We start from the raw sequence: 12205 nt of genomic DNA, 5'->3' as shown, positions 1-12205 counted from the left end.
ATTTCGTTATCCTTTATATATACTAAGCCTTTCCTGTAAGCTGTGAAACTGACAGTGTTCAAGGGACAGTTGTCTCGCATGCTCAGTACCTAATTACCGTAAAAGTACTGTTTAAGTAGTTTAATGGCCATAATGTGACCCTATATAGCGTGAGATATATTTCACCTGGGAGAGCTATTACTCTGTTAGTTTAAAAGTTTCCTATCATTCCTGGAAACTCTTTTACCCAGTTTTCTACAGGAACAAACCTTACATACTTATGCTATCTTCCCGATCTCCCCACCCACCAATAACTTTCGAGCTGCGCCAAATTCAGAGAAATATGATGGAAAGGTAGATTTCTCCAGTATTTATTTAAAACAGGTTTCTCAGCTGTGATGTAGTGAGCAGGGGCAGTCCTGGGTGCATCTTGCACAGTGTCCCCAGGTATTGTGGTTCCTTCCTGCCCTTTCTCATGTTCTCAGACATGCCCTGGGCAGCTGTGCTTGTTGCATGGAAAGGGAGACTTTATGGGCGTGGGTATCAGAAAAAAGTGTGGCGTTGCTTATATCCCAAGATGTGTGTAAAAACAGAAGAGTGTTTGTTGGGAAATGAACAGAAAAGAAATCACATTTCATTAAATCCTGTGTTCACGGAAATAATGCCATTCTGGCCACAGGTGAACACCGTTTTGTTTGAGGTCTTTTCTAATAGTTTACTTAAAAATGTGTGCTCTTCTTTGATTTATCCAAATTGATTATTCAAAATCATCTAGTGAGAAATCAGGACCCTAAGTTATCTAATGTATGAGGATACTATGAATAATCAGTCCTTTTATAATCATGTATTCAGGCATGCTCATGGCTTGAATAGCTTGAAAAGGGTATTTGAGATTAAAGCCTACATACACTAGTCTTAAACAGAGCTTCTTTGCTGAGTCCTACTGTGTATTTTCAACTTTGGCAGTTCTTTTGCAAACAACTCTGAGCTATTAACTGAAATGTGCAATAGAAAATTACCAGCCTGCTAAAAATATTCAGTTATAAACAATAGGTACTAGATTATTTTTCTTGAGAAGAGTCAAAGCTGTTTGTCTGAAACAAAGGAATCCAGGTTGGCAATTTATTTGTAGTTGTTTCACCTTTCAGTATAACTGATTTAGTTTTTACTTGTTACCTTCTCTGAGCATATTTTAATACCGATTCTGTGTTTGTTTGTTGTTGCCAAGATCCTACGTACACAGACATTGCAAAGATTTATGGCTCCTGTTTATGATAATATTTTCAATAGCTTAAACTGTCCCTAACATTACCAGTTGTATTTCATTCCTTACTTTATGAAATAACCCAGGGATATGCTTATTTATTTTATAACAGATGAAAAGCGGGAACGTAGCTTGCAACCTGATGTGAACATATATTAGACAGCGCTAGATTTTTTGCCAGTCTTTTCCCACTGAGAAGCCTGCGAGCAATCCCACTGACTTGACTTTGAGTACTTGCAGAAAATGTTCCTGGGCTAGTTCACATATGTAGATTTGAACAGTCAGCCCAGGCTCAGACAATTTAATTTTTTTTTTTTTATTGTTAAGGTCCATATTTGGGGCAAAATACTGGCAAAAGAGTTGTTTTGCTGGCTCATTTGTGACTGAAAATCTCTTTAACACCTTTTATGACACAAGTTAACACATTTGAAACCTTGTCATCTGGCTGCACTATAACCAAGTGAGAACTAGCACAACTGAGCTAATTCATTTAGATAACAGTGCATATTTTTGCTCCTCAAGATGATGCTGAGCAGCCCAGTTCTAGAAGAATGTGCATAAAGGTTAGGACACTCAACAGGATTCAGATCTCTGAGTTTCCTCCTCTACTATTCTGCTGGAGAAGGAGAGGCAGAAAAAAGCCAGACACTTTACTGCAGAAGTCCTGAAATGCAGGCAGATAATTGGGGAACGTATTGGAGGAAAAAGCTTCCGATCTTTTCCCCTGCAGTCAGGTAAGTGTATCTCTGCATTTTAGATCTGTAAAGGGAGTATAATATTACCATGCAAGCTGTAATACAAAGAACTATGAGATTTCAGCTATCACAGGAAAACAAAGAAATTCTTTGCTCTGCTTTTCAGCGCTTTTTCTTTTGACTGATTTTGTGCCACCACGGGTGTGCCACTTAGTCTGAGAACACATTTTTTTTTTCCTATCATTTGAAGTGAAGGCATTACATTTCTTTACTCATGTTTGACAGCAGAATTTTAACAAATTATGGCTAATCAATAGCATAGCCTTGAGAAAGTCACATTCTGGGGTCATGGAATAATGACTACGATAATATGTATATTAGGTACCTGTACCACTTTTGTCCTCCATATAAACATGAATGCTCATGAAACGCTGGGAAAGCAACTCAAAACCTTTCCCTGGGAGTCTTTATTTTCTGCTCCCAGAACACAGGAGGACTCTGGAGATTTAAGGATACATCTCAAGAGGGAGTCGGTGGCTGGGTTTTTTTTTTGTTTGTTTTGAAAAATGTTTGTCTAAGAGTAAGGAAATTTGAAACTGAGCTGTGGAAAGGTTATTTTTGCTTTGTGCTCCCCAGTCCTGTTGTTCATTCCCAAAAGAGATAATCACAGTTTAATTTCTTGTTGTTTCTTTCAGTGAGAACATTGTGTATTTTCTGGAGTTAGTTCTAATTCTGTATTCTTATTCCCCAAATTTCTGCTGAAATATGTCTAAGTAAGTATGTTATTTCTTTTAGGCACATCTTTTGAACCACATATGTCTTAAACAGTCAAGATAAAGGAATTATGGATTAGATACTTCATACACCCATTTTCTTCAGTCGGTAGTGGAAGGAAAGGTCTTCCACTAAAATTGTGGATGGACATGTAAGACACTACTTCCTTGTAAATACTCCTATTTTATGCAGTTCATTTATGCTGAGATTTGTTCATCCATTCTGCTGGGTTCGCCTCTGTGTTTTGCATTTAGGCTTCTAGAGTTACTGCTGCTACAAACTGGAAAAGCAGCCTATTACTTTTGCACAGATGGCTTGCAAATGTCTTAGCCATATAAAAAAGTGATTAGCCTTAAGGATGCTTTCTATGAGAGGTATTTGAACATACTATACCACTCTACCACCTTTTACCACTTCTGTTGAACCTGAGAGTTATCTTAAAAAATATCTGAAGAGCTTTCCTTCTTACTAACATCTTAAGAAATTACAGCTACTGTATGATTTATATAATCAATGATTCTCTTATTTTGTCCACTGATAGTTCCAATTTGGTTAACTTTTTTATTTAATGATGGTAAAATTGAAAATTTAAAAAAAACCTCCCACAATCTGTATAAAGAAAGAAGATATTAGGAAGTAAATAAACTGTTAATGCAAGAATCCTATCTATTAGTGTTTTACCTAGTAATATGTGGAACATTTCAGAGGGAGGAAACTTTTGAAACATTTTTTCTGTACAGTATGAGTGTACTTTCATGGTGAGAATTGCATTTTTTGTGCTTCAAACAAAAAACTGCCAATGATGCCTTGCTTATGACTGTGTCGTTAAAGTAATTACCTGTGTACATCTGACTTTTTCAAACCTTTTCTACCTATTTTGTTATTTTAACTCAGCTAGCATATTTGTATTATTTGCTTCTATTATTTTAACTTTATTTTTTTCCTCCTTACAAGGTAAGCATTTATCTCTCAGTTTTGTTTCACTGGACAGTTCTGGCTTGTGCTGTGGTGAATACAGCAATGCCTGTTGATGGGGTTGTGATAGTTTCAGCTTCTTTGGAACTTTGAAAGCTTTAAACAATTTAGACAGAAGTCATCTATGTCAGATATCTGAGTCACTTTTTTTTTTTTTTTGAGTTCCCAACAGCAAAGAAGTCAGTTACTTGTCATCATTAGCCTAGAAACGTTAGTTCAAGAACATTCTTACAATGTTCTAGGATTTCATCCTGAATTAAAAACAAAAAAAAAAAGAAGAAGAAATTATTAATATAAATATATATTTTTTTTTTTTAATAGAAAAAGTGTTGCTACGTAGCAACTAGCTTCTGAACAGTCTGTCCAGAACCAGTGTATTTCAGCCTAGAGATTCAGGGGCAAAGACTGCCATTCCTGTTCTCTTGCTCCCATCCTGTTACTTATAAAGCAGAAAGAGAAACAGTGAAGACTGAGTGCTGAAGAGTAAGCAGTTAAGTGGGAGCATGGGAGGAGGACCAGCATGGCTGGAGGACAGGATGTCCACCTGGTGTAGTACTGTAGCAACTGGTAACCTACCTAAGATGTCAGAGACAGATTTAAGTTTGTATCCTGAACTGAGCAGTGGAGGGACTTCCCTAAAAGTCTCATGATCTCACGATCAAAAGACTGGATATTCTAGACCTCAAAAGTGACTAGACTTTCATGTCAGTCTCTGTGTTCCTGCTGAATTTGCCTAGATGATTATTTTAGGATAGTCTGAGGGGCTTTTCTTCACGGAAGGTTTTGAGCCTGAAATTGAGCACTGAAATTATTTTAAAGCCTGCCAAGTAGCAGAAAGCAACGGCTTTCTTGTCTAGCATTATTTTTGAAGTGCTTGACATTGCAGTCTCAGCATTCTTTTTTTTTGAGTCTTTTTATGTAACATCTATAAGATATAGATTCATTTCTTCCTGTTACAGCTTTGCACTTTGCACTGCTGTTGAAGCTAAGCAGAATATACATATATATAAGTAAACCATTTTTATTTCATAGAAGTAGCAGTCAATGGTGAAAGTAGCTACATCTATACCCATTTTGTCTTCTAGATAATTGCCCACTTCTGAATCACTCAATGTGTTTACAGCTTTCAAAGAATTCATAGTTGCAGGAACAGAATTTTAATAACTCTCATTTTTAAACTCTTCCTCCTTCCTCCGTGCCCCCTACCAAGATAGAGGACTGCTCACTTTAGATGATTTCTGTGATCTGTACTCTCTTGGCTCTTTTTATCTGTTTCATTTTTCTTTGCATTTGTAGACAGCTTAAGTTTCATTCTTTGGTGTCAAGGCTCTGGAAGAAAAAATCGACACGACACAAACAAATTCTTGTCCCTCACTTTTCTCTATACCTTAATTTTGGCTCTGGTATTACTCCCAGAGTCTGTATGTCTTTGTGATCACAAATTGTGAAGAACTACTATATATTTTCTTCGTTATATAGTGAAATAAGATTTATTCAAAACATGTGTGTCTGCATGTTTTTCTATTAATCTGTATTTTGTGTTAGCTTTAGCTTACCTCCCACCCACCATTTACCCAGCAAGCGTTGGTTTGTTGTTTCCAAAAAAACAGGGTGGGATATAGTTGTACACATATTTATTATTAATGTGATACTGTTGCTACTGTAATCCTCATGGCAGAACACAAGTGGTAATGAGAAAAATGATATATCTACTTTTAGACTTCTTTCAGTGTTCTTCATTTCAAACATTATTGGGACTGAAGCAGGGAAAGCATCAAAATTTAGAGTTAGAATTTGGTTCAGAAAGACAGCCAAAGGTGTTGAACACATTTTTAAATTTTCTAAGCCTATTTTCCATTACAGAACAACTTGTACATGGTTTGATTGTAAAAAAAGTTTGTGAAATGTATGAAAGAAAGAAACTGGGATATGACTCATCCATTCTTTCCATTCAATTGACCACAACAGTGACCATTTGCATCTCTTTTAGATAAGTGCGATTCAATTTAGCTAACACTGTAACAGAAACAAGTATTGAAATCATTTAATAATATTTGTTGATTGCAAATATTCAGACAGTCACTGAAATTCAAGAATGTTCATGTTAATATGTCACACACAAACGGGATGTGGTGCTGGGTTTCGGACATCCATACAAGGCTGCCTTCCTCTTATGGGGCAAGGATAACTACTATAACATTTTCCCTTGTGGTTCTTGCTTGGCTGATGTCACCGTGGCATTAGTGGTATTCCTAAACTTTGTATCAGAAATACTAGAGTGAAATTGATGTCTTTACAATTACTAGGCACAAGTACTTATTGATAACCAACATGCTGTAACTGGAGCAAACACGTAAAATCAGCTCCTGTAGAACATCAGCTTTTTAGATGATTACCACAAACAAAGACTGTGGATATATGCCCCATTATCATTTCCTTTTCTGCCTAGTTTTCCACCTAAAAATGTATGCCAGCATCAGTTAGTGGAGACTACGTCATTAAGTCGTTTGAATAACTTAATAAATGGCTGAGCTTCACACAAATTTCAGCCATTTACAGTGTATAAGAAACATAATTTTTGCTTTTGTGCAAAATATCAACCTCCACCCCCTTCCACCACACAGAACTATTTTAAGCTGACTCAGTTTTATGTTTGGCTGGCATACCCCTCTGGGAAAATAAGGAGTTAGCCATTTATGCACAGGTAGAGGAAAAAAAGCATTTATTCAAAAATAACTTGAAGCTCTGTAGAAGAAAATAATTCTCTCATACTATTTGAAAAACTATGTGGAAGATACTGAAAACATGCTCTTGAAAACTTTACTATGAGCACCATTTATAATTTTATGAAATAGAAACAGTAGAGCCGTTTGAATAACACCCACTCTAAACATTAACAATAGAATAAAGGTAATATTTTAGTCCAATTTTGAACAGATTGTTGGAGAGATTAGAAATTAGAGGCTAGCAGAATGTTTACACTGTTTCTCTTGACTTTGAGCTTTGATAACTCTTTGATAATATTAATTTTTCATTGGTCCTTCAAATGATATATCATTCTTTAGCTATAGTCCTGATAGATAAGCAATCAGTTTTCTCAGCATTCAGAAACGTACTGTTGAGCTACAAAATAAATACTACATATTATAGTTGTTATTTGAATGAAATGGAAAACGGAAAATAATAAAAACTTTAAATTTCAAAATTAAAATCAGTACAAGTCATCAGCGCAAGTGTATGGTTTACAGTACGGGCAGCTATCATTGGTGTGCCTCTACAACGTAGTATCTACTAAAGTGCAGGATTTAGATAAATTTCAGTTATGTAACTATGGTCAGGGCAAGGTGACAGTTTTTCAGGAGAGTCATCATCTTAAAGCTTTGTACATTGCTGAGTCATGAGAGCAATCCCTTTGCTAGTCAGTGCACCTGCCGCAATGCCTAGCAATCAGACTATCTTCCAACCTTGGGGGTCCAATAAGCTTTCTGTGATGTGAACATCTCTGTTGTGAGTGGCATTACATTATCCCTTTCTTTCCGTGGTGATTATCACAAAATGATTGACTTTATTTTGTAGTACATAGTAATCAGATTAAAATCAGGACTAGAATCAAACCTGAAAGTGTTCACATTATTGGTCATTTGTTGTGGTTATGAGATTTCATTACAGTGCCTCTTATTGAAAACAAATAAACAAACAAGTAAATGAATAGGGAGAAAAAAAAAAAAGACCTGAGTTAGAGATTGTACGTACGCTAACAGGTTTCAGTCTTTGTCTGTGAGATGCAATCCATGAACAAATCTCTTCTCCTCTTCCTTAGCACTGTTATAATGGAATCCATAGTTTGCCTTCAAACATGAATTCTGCTTTTTGTGTGTGCATGTGTTACAGGAAAAGGTTAATGGGTCTTCTATTTAATGTAACCATTTTAATAGTATTTCTAATGGCAGAATGATAACATAAAGACTGATAGTAAGTGTACAGTTTTGATTTATAAAGTTCTGTCCAATTTTCATTCCTGTGCTTACTTTGATTGTCTGAGTTTGCAGGGTTTGAGATGCTTCAAGCGCTCTTGTGGAATTGTACAGAGATGTCTGTGAGATTGTAGGTACATAGAGAGTCTAGGCCCTATTACTTCCATTGAAAAGAACAGATTAATGTATTTCTGAAATGTGTTTTCATTTTCAGATCACATTGTAGGACAAAGAATTATCTAGCGATGTAACTTGTCTGAGGGTGGTATGAATAGGACACATGAGTCAAGCACAACTTTTACGTTTTCAATTCCCTTCAGGCATTTTTATTTGGAGAGAGGGGGATCAGATTAAAGTTAAGGTAAACTGAAAGCAGAGTGTTTTATGAGAAGGACAGATCTGTCTTCAGCTAGTGTTCCGATAGCTACAAAGCAGACTTCCTAAAACTAGACTTTCTGAAAACAAATTCCACACAAACCTTGTTTTCTTTTTATCCAGGACTTGAAAATAATCTACGCTCAGAGCAGCCAAATATTAGATAGACAGACCAAAGTTAATTCATACAAAGGGGACTAAATTCTTTTTTTTTAGAACAACTGGGCTCAGTTCATCAAAGTTCCCTTATCTTGCTTATGTTCTTTAATTGTCCACTTGTCATGAACACATCCTTTAGGTTTCCTAATGTAGTCTTCAACACCTTCCTCAAAAAAGCATGTGTATTCCAATGCATTCCTGTACATGTATTCACTTATGCTAATATTTTTTTCATCAATACTAGTTCTGTTTTAAGCATACACTTATTTCTGTTATTTTTATTTAGGAAGGCCAGTAGCTGTTATAATTATCCAGCTTGAACATTATTCAGCACACAGTAAAATGGAAAATGGAGATGTACTGCTATCATATTACTGCCACCGTAGGTTACTTCTTGGTGGAGCTGTATTTCTTGGGAAGTTGTCTTACTGGAATGATGAGATATTTGCAGATACATAAACTGCAGATTTAAGAATTAAGATGGCAAAACTTTTCATGAGAAAGATTTTCTTTAACTTCCAGGACTGCAACTTGATAAATAAACAAAAGCAAAAAGCTGGAGGGGAGCATGGTAGCCTATGAAGAAAACCCCTGGAATAGGTTATTCTCTGGATGATATTTCATTGTCATGACCAGTATATCCACAACTTTGATATTACCTCTCAATTTGTTTTTTCTTGTGCTAGATAAACATGTCTAGAGCAGTTGATGTTCTTGAGTATATGCATTCACAATATTTGACAAGAAGCTAAACATTTTTTTTCTGCATGGTAAAGGCTATTTGCCCAATAGAAATCTGTAAAGGAACACTGAGTTAGAGTGACTAGAGGTGTTTTTTAAAATCGTTAGAGAGACGTTGGAGACTTACGCAGCATTGCACTGCATTTTGTTAGGGCAAAGCTAGTTATCAAATGTAAGCAGCACACAATAGATCAAATAATTGCAGATCTTCCAGAAGATTAATTTCAGATTTCTTCTTCACTTGTAAGCCACTGTACTAATATAGCTACTTTTATTATCTACAATAAGAATATCTTCTGAATGGTGTCATTTCATATTGTTTCTCACTAATATGTTTTATATCAGTCAAATCATTTGCCCTTACATCTGGAGATGTGGACTATTCTGAGATAATGATAATTTAATGATATTGTTTTAGGGTTTCTCTAAAATTAAAAATTAAAATAGCTGGGGCTCAAGCATGAAGACATTTGTCTTTGAAAGATTGGAAGAAACAGTAGATTTTATGCAGCACATGCTTGCTATATAGTTAAAATTGCTTTGATAATAGAGCAAACATGCTCAGCATTTTCACAATGTATTAGTTACTATTTCCAAGCGTCCAACACAGTAGATGCACTGTGTAAATGAACTGCACCAGAAAGATACTTAAGTACACACGATTTTCTCAGATTATGAAAAATCTAGACAGGATTTACATATAAAAGATTTCACATTCTGTATGCGCAAACTTGAAAACTTTCTCATCTAATCCTTTAAAAGTAGATTCTGTTTTCTGTGCTTGTGTAGCTATTATGGGATATCAGGCCAACTGTTCTTTTTTAGTCTATATGTTTCCTCTAAAAAGTCTTTTATATACCTTTGAGGGAAGAGTAAAAGAAGGTTTGCAAATTGTAAATCTCATTAATTGAGACGAAATACAGTTTGGGGGGCTTTTTTTTTAATTTATTTCTACTGAGTACCTTTTTAATGCTCCAGGAAAATCGTATTTTTTTTTCTTAAGTCTTTACATTAATAGGAAAAATATTATTTTTAAAAATGACAGTTTTATTCTCATAGAACTTTAATGAACTTCATATGCTTTCAAGAAGCTTTATTAAAGAATAAACTTTGAAGATAACCCCTTTTGTCAAATTATTTCCCACCATAGGTACAGATAATTTATGTTCCCTCAGAGATCAATTACATGTGAGAACATTGCATGAATTTTTCTATTTGGGATGAGGTAATAAAAGTTATCAAAGATCTAACTTTGTTTCATATCAGCCATCTATTTTTCTCTTTTTTTTTTCCTGTTTGTCAGAGACTAAAGAAAAGATTTCCTTCAGTTTTACTCAGTGCTGTGCAGAGATTGAGACTTCCAGTGCTTTGTTTCCAAAAAGAATTTATTTTTGCCCAGTTAATGCAAATTAACTTCCAAGTTTTATTTATCTTTTCAATAGTCTATTGATTCATCATGTTACATATACCTTGGATAGTGCTTTTCAAAAACCCATGTATTTTTAGACCTCTATTAAATTAGTTTAGAACTGGACTGTCATTCTGATAATGTGGGGGAGGGGAGACAAGGGAAATAAAAGAAGGAAAGAGAATGTGTTTAGAATTCACTACATGCCCTGCTATTCTCCTTATTTTAGATTGTACTGGAATAGAAAAAAAAGCAATTCATAGCATTTTGCCTTTGTAAGGTATGCATGATTGAAGGACTGTGGTCATGTAGCACTGAGCTGTCCTAGAGTAAATACATAAATAAATACAGTTATCTCCATGTAGAAGCATGGTATTTGTTGACAAAAATAACTTGGATGTTTTTAAATCTTGGAGTTAAAAGATCTAGGTCTGAGATGGTAATATACTTTAAAAAAGAAAATAAAAAAAAGGTGATCAAACAGTTCATTAGATTTTCTGCGGTTTTTTAGTCATAGGAGGAGGTAAGTGAGTCTGTCAGTCTCTCAGTTGATTCAATATCCTTTTTTTTTCTTCTCCACACATGCTGTATATTTAAAATATATAAAGTCAGCAGCAAATATATATTAAAATTTGCAAGCAAAATCACAGCAGTACTTTGAAGTCGTATTTAAAATTTATTCTTTGAATCGTTATCAGCAGATTTTTTAGTATTTAGCTATTGCAAATTAGTTTGCATTCAACACAAAGGTTCCATATTTCATTGGTGTTATGTGAACTGTTCCTTCCAAAGTAATTAGGATTCTTCAGCTAATAAACAGAACGTGATTTTTTTAGATACTTTCTTTCTAGTTCATTTGTACTAGTGATTTATGTCTGGAATATCTGTGCTTTATTCATACATATCATGCTCAGAAATTCCATAGCAATTTCATGAAAATGTTATGTATAGTTCTCAGCTGCTGTTATCTATCTTTGGATGCCAATGACTGATGTGGGCATTTCCCCTGAGGCTTTTCCTGAAATGCAGTGAAATGCATTTGTCACTTTTCTGGTGAAACATACAATAATAAGCTTTACCTCAAGTAGCCCTTCTATCACTCTGGTAAGTCCACAGATACTATTTTAAGATTTTAAATGGCTTATTTAATGACTTCTTCCAGTAGTGTGTCTGCGTATACAGTAGAGCAAATTAGAGTGAAGAGTATCACAAAACTTGGGATGATTTCATACATAATCAACAGAACAGGATCCAATAATCAGGGGGAAAAGATGCTAGACACTTGGGAGATTTTGCTTTTCTCTTCTGTATTGTATCATGCCAGAGAAGAAGAATAACATTTCTGAGATATGTGCAGGGGATCAGTGAAGCTCTGCACTGTGTGTGTGTGATCTCTCTTCCTCTGCATCCAGATGAAGAATAGTTTATTAGTTTTACAGAATGTGAGGTGTTAATAAAATAATGATGGGGGAGGGAGGAGGAACCATAATTATAACAGAAACATGATAACATGATTGTGTATCTATGTATAAACCTATAGATTATTTGCACCTTAAAAACTGCCTGGGCTTCTTGTGCCCTCATCTCAAAAAATACACAGTAGAACTTAAAGAGGTTCAGAAAAGGGCAAGAAAGATGTTCAAACTCATTTAACAATTTCCATATGAGGAAATTTTGAAAAAGAGATGACAGATCCATCAAAAGAACTTAAACAGATATAGAAACAAATGTCTCTGGAAAAAACTGAGTAGAAAACTGATAGGGCTTGAGAGAGTACTGAAGTGTAATAAGGAGGTATAATACCAGCTTACTCTGTACTTGATTTTTTCTAGACATCAGATTTATGGCTACTTTTTTTTTT

At 35.0% G+C, this 12205-nt stretch overlaps 1 protein-coding gene across 37 annotated transcripts in view; it reads left to right on the top strand.

Annotated features, from left to right (window-relative positions):
- PTPRD (protein tyrosine phosphatase receptor type D) overlaps window positions 1-12205 on the top strand; it is a 1218182-nt gene that overhangs the window by 157338 nt on the left and 1048639 nt on the right. Inside the window, exon 1 of one of the 37 annotated variants that reach the window (XM_068927743.1) lies at window positions 1850-1977. The exons of the other annotated variants lie outside the window; for them this stretch is intronic. The gene's annotated coding sequence lies outside the window, so the exon portion shown is untranslated. Of the gene's footprint in view, window positions 1-1849; window positions 1978-12205 lie in introns of those variants that run through there. 37 annotated transcript variants of the gene reach the window in all.

This window comes from Struthio camelus, chromosome Z (genome assembly GCF_040807025.1).
Source record: "Struthio camelus isolate bStrCam1 chromosome Z, bStrCam1.hap1, whole genome shotgun sequence".
Classification (NCBI taxonomy): domain Eukaryota; kingdom Metazoa; phylum Chordata; class Aves; order Struthioniformes; family Struthionidae; genus Struthio; species Struthio camelus.
This window is presented reverse-complemented; position numbering and strand designations above follow the sequence as displayed.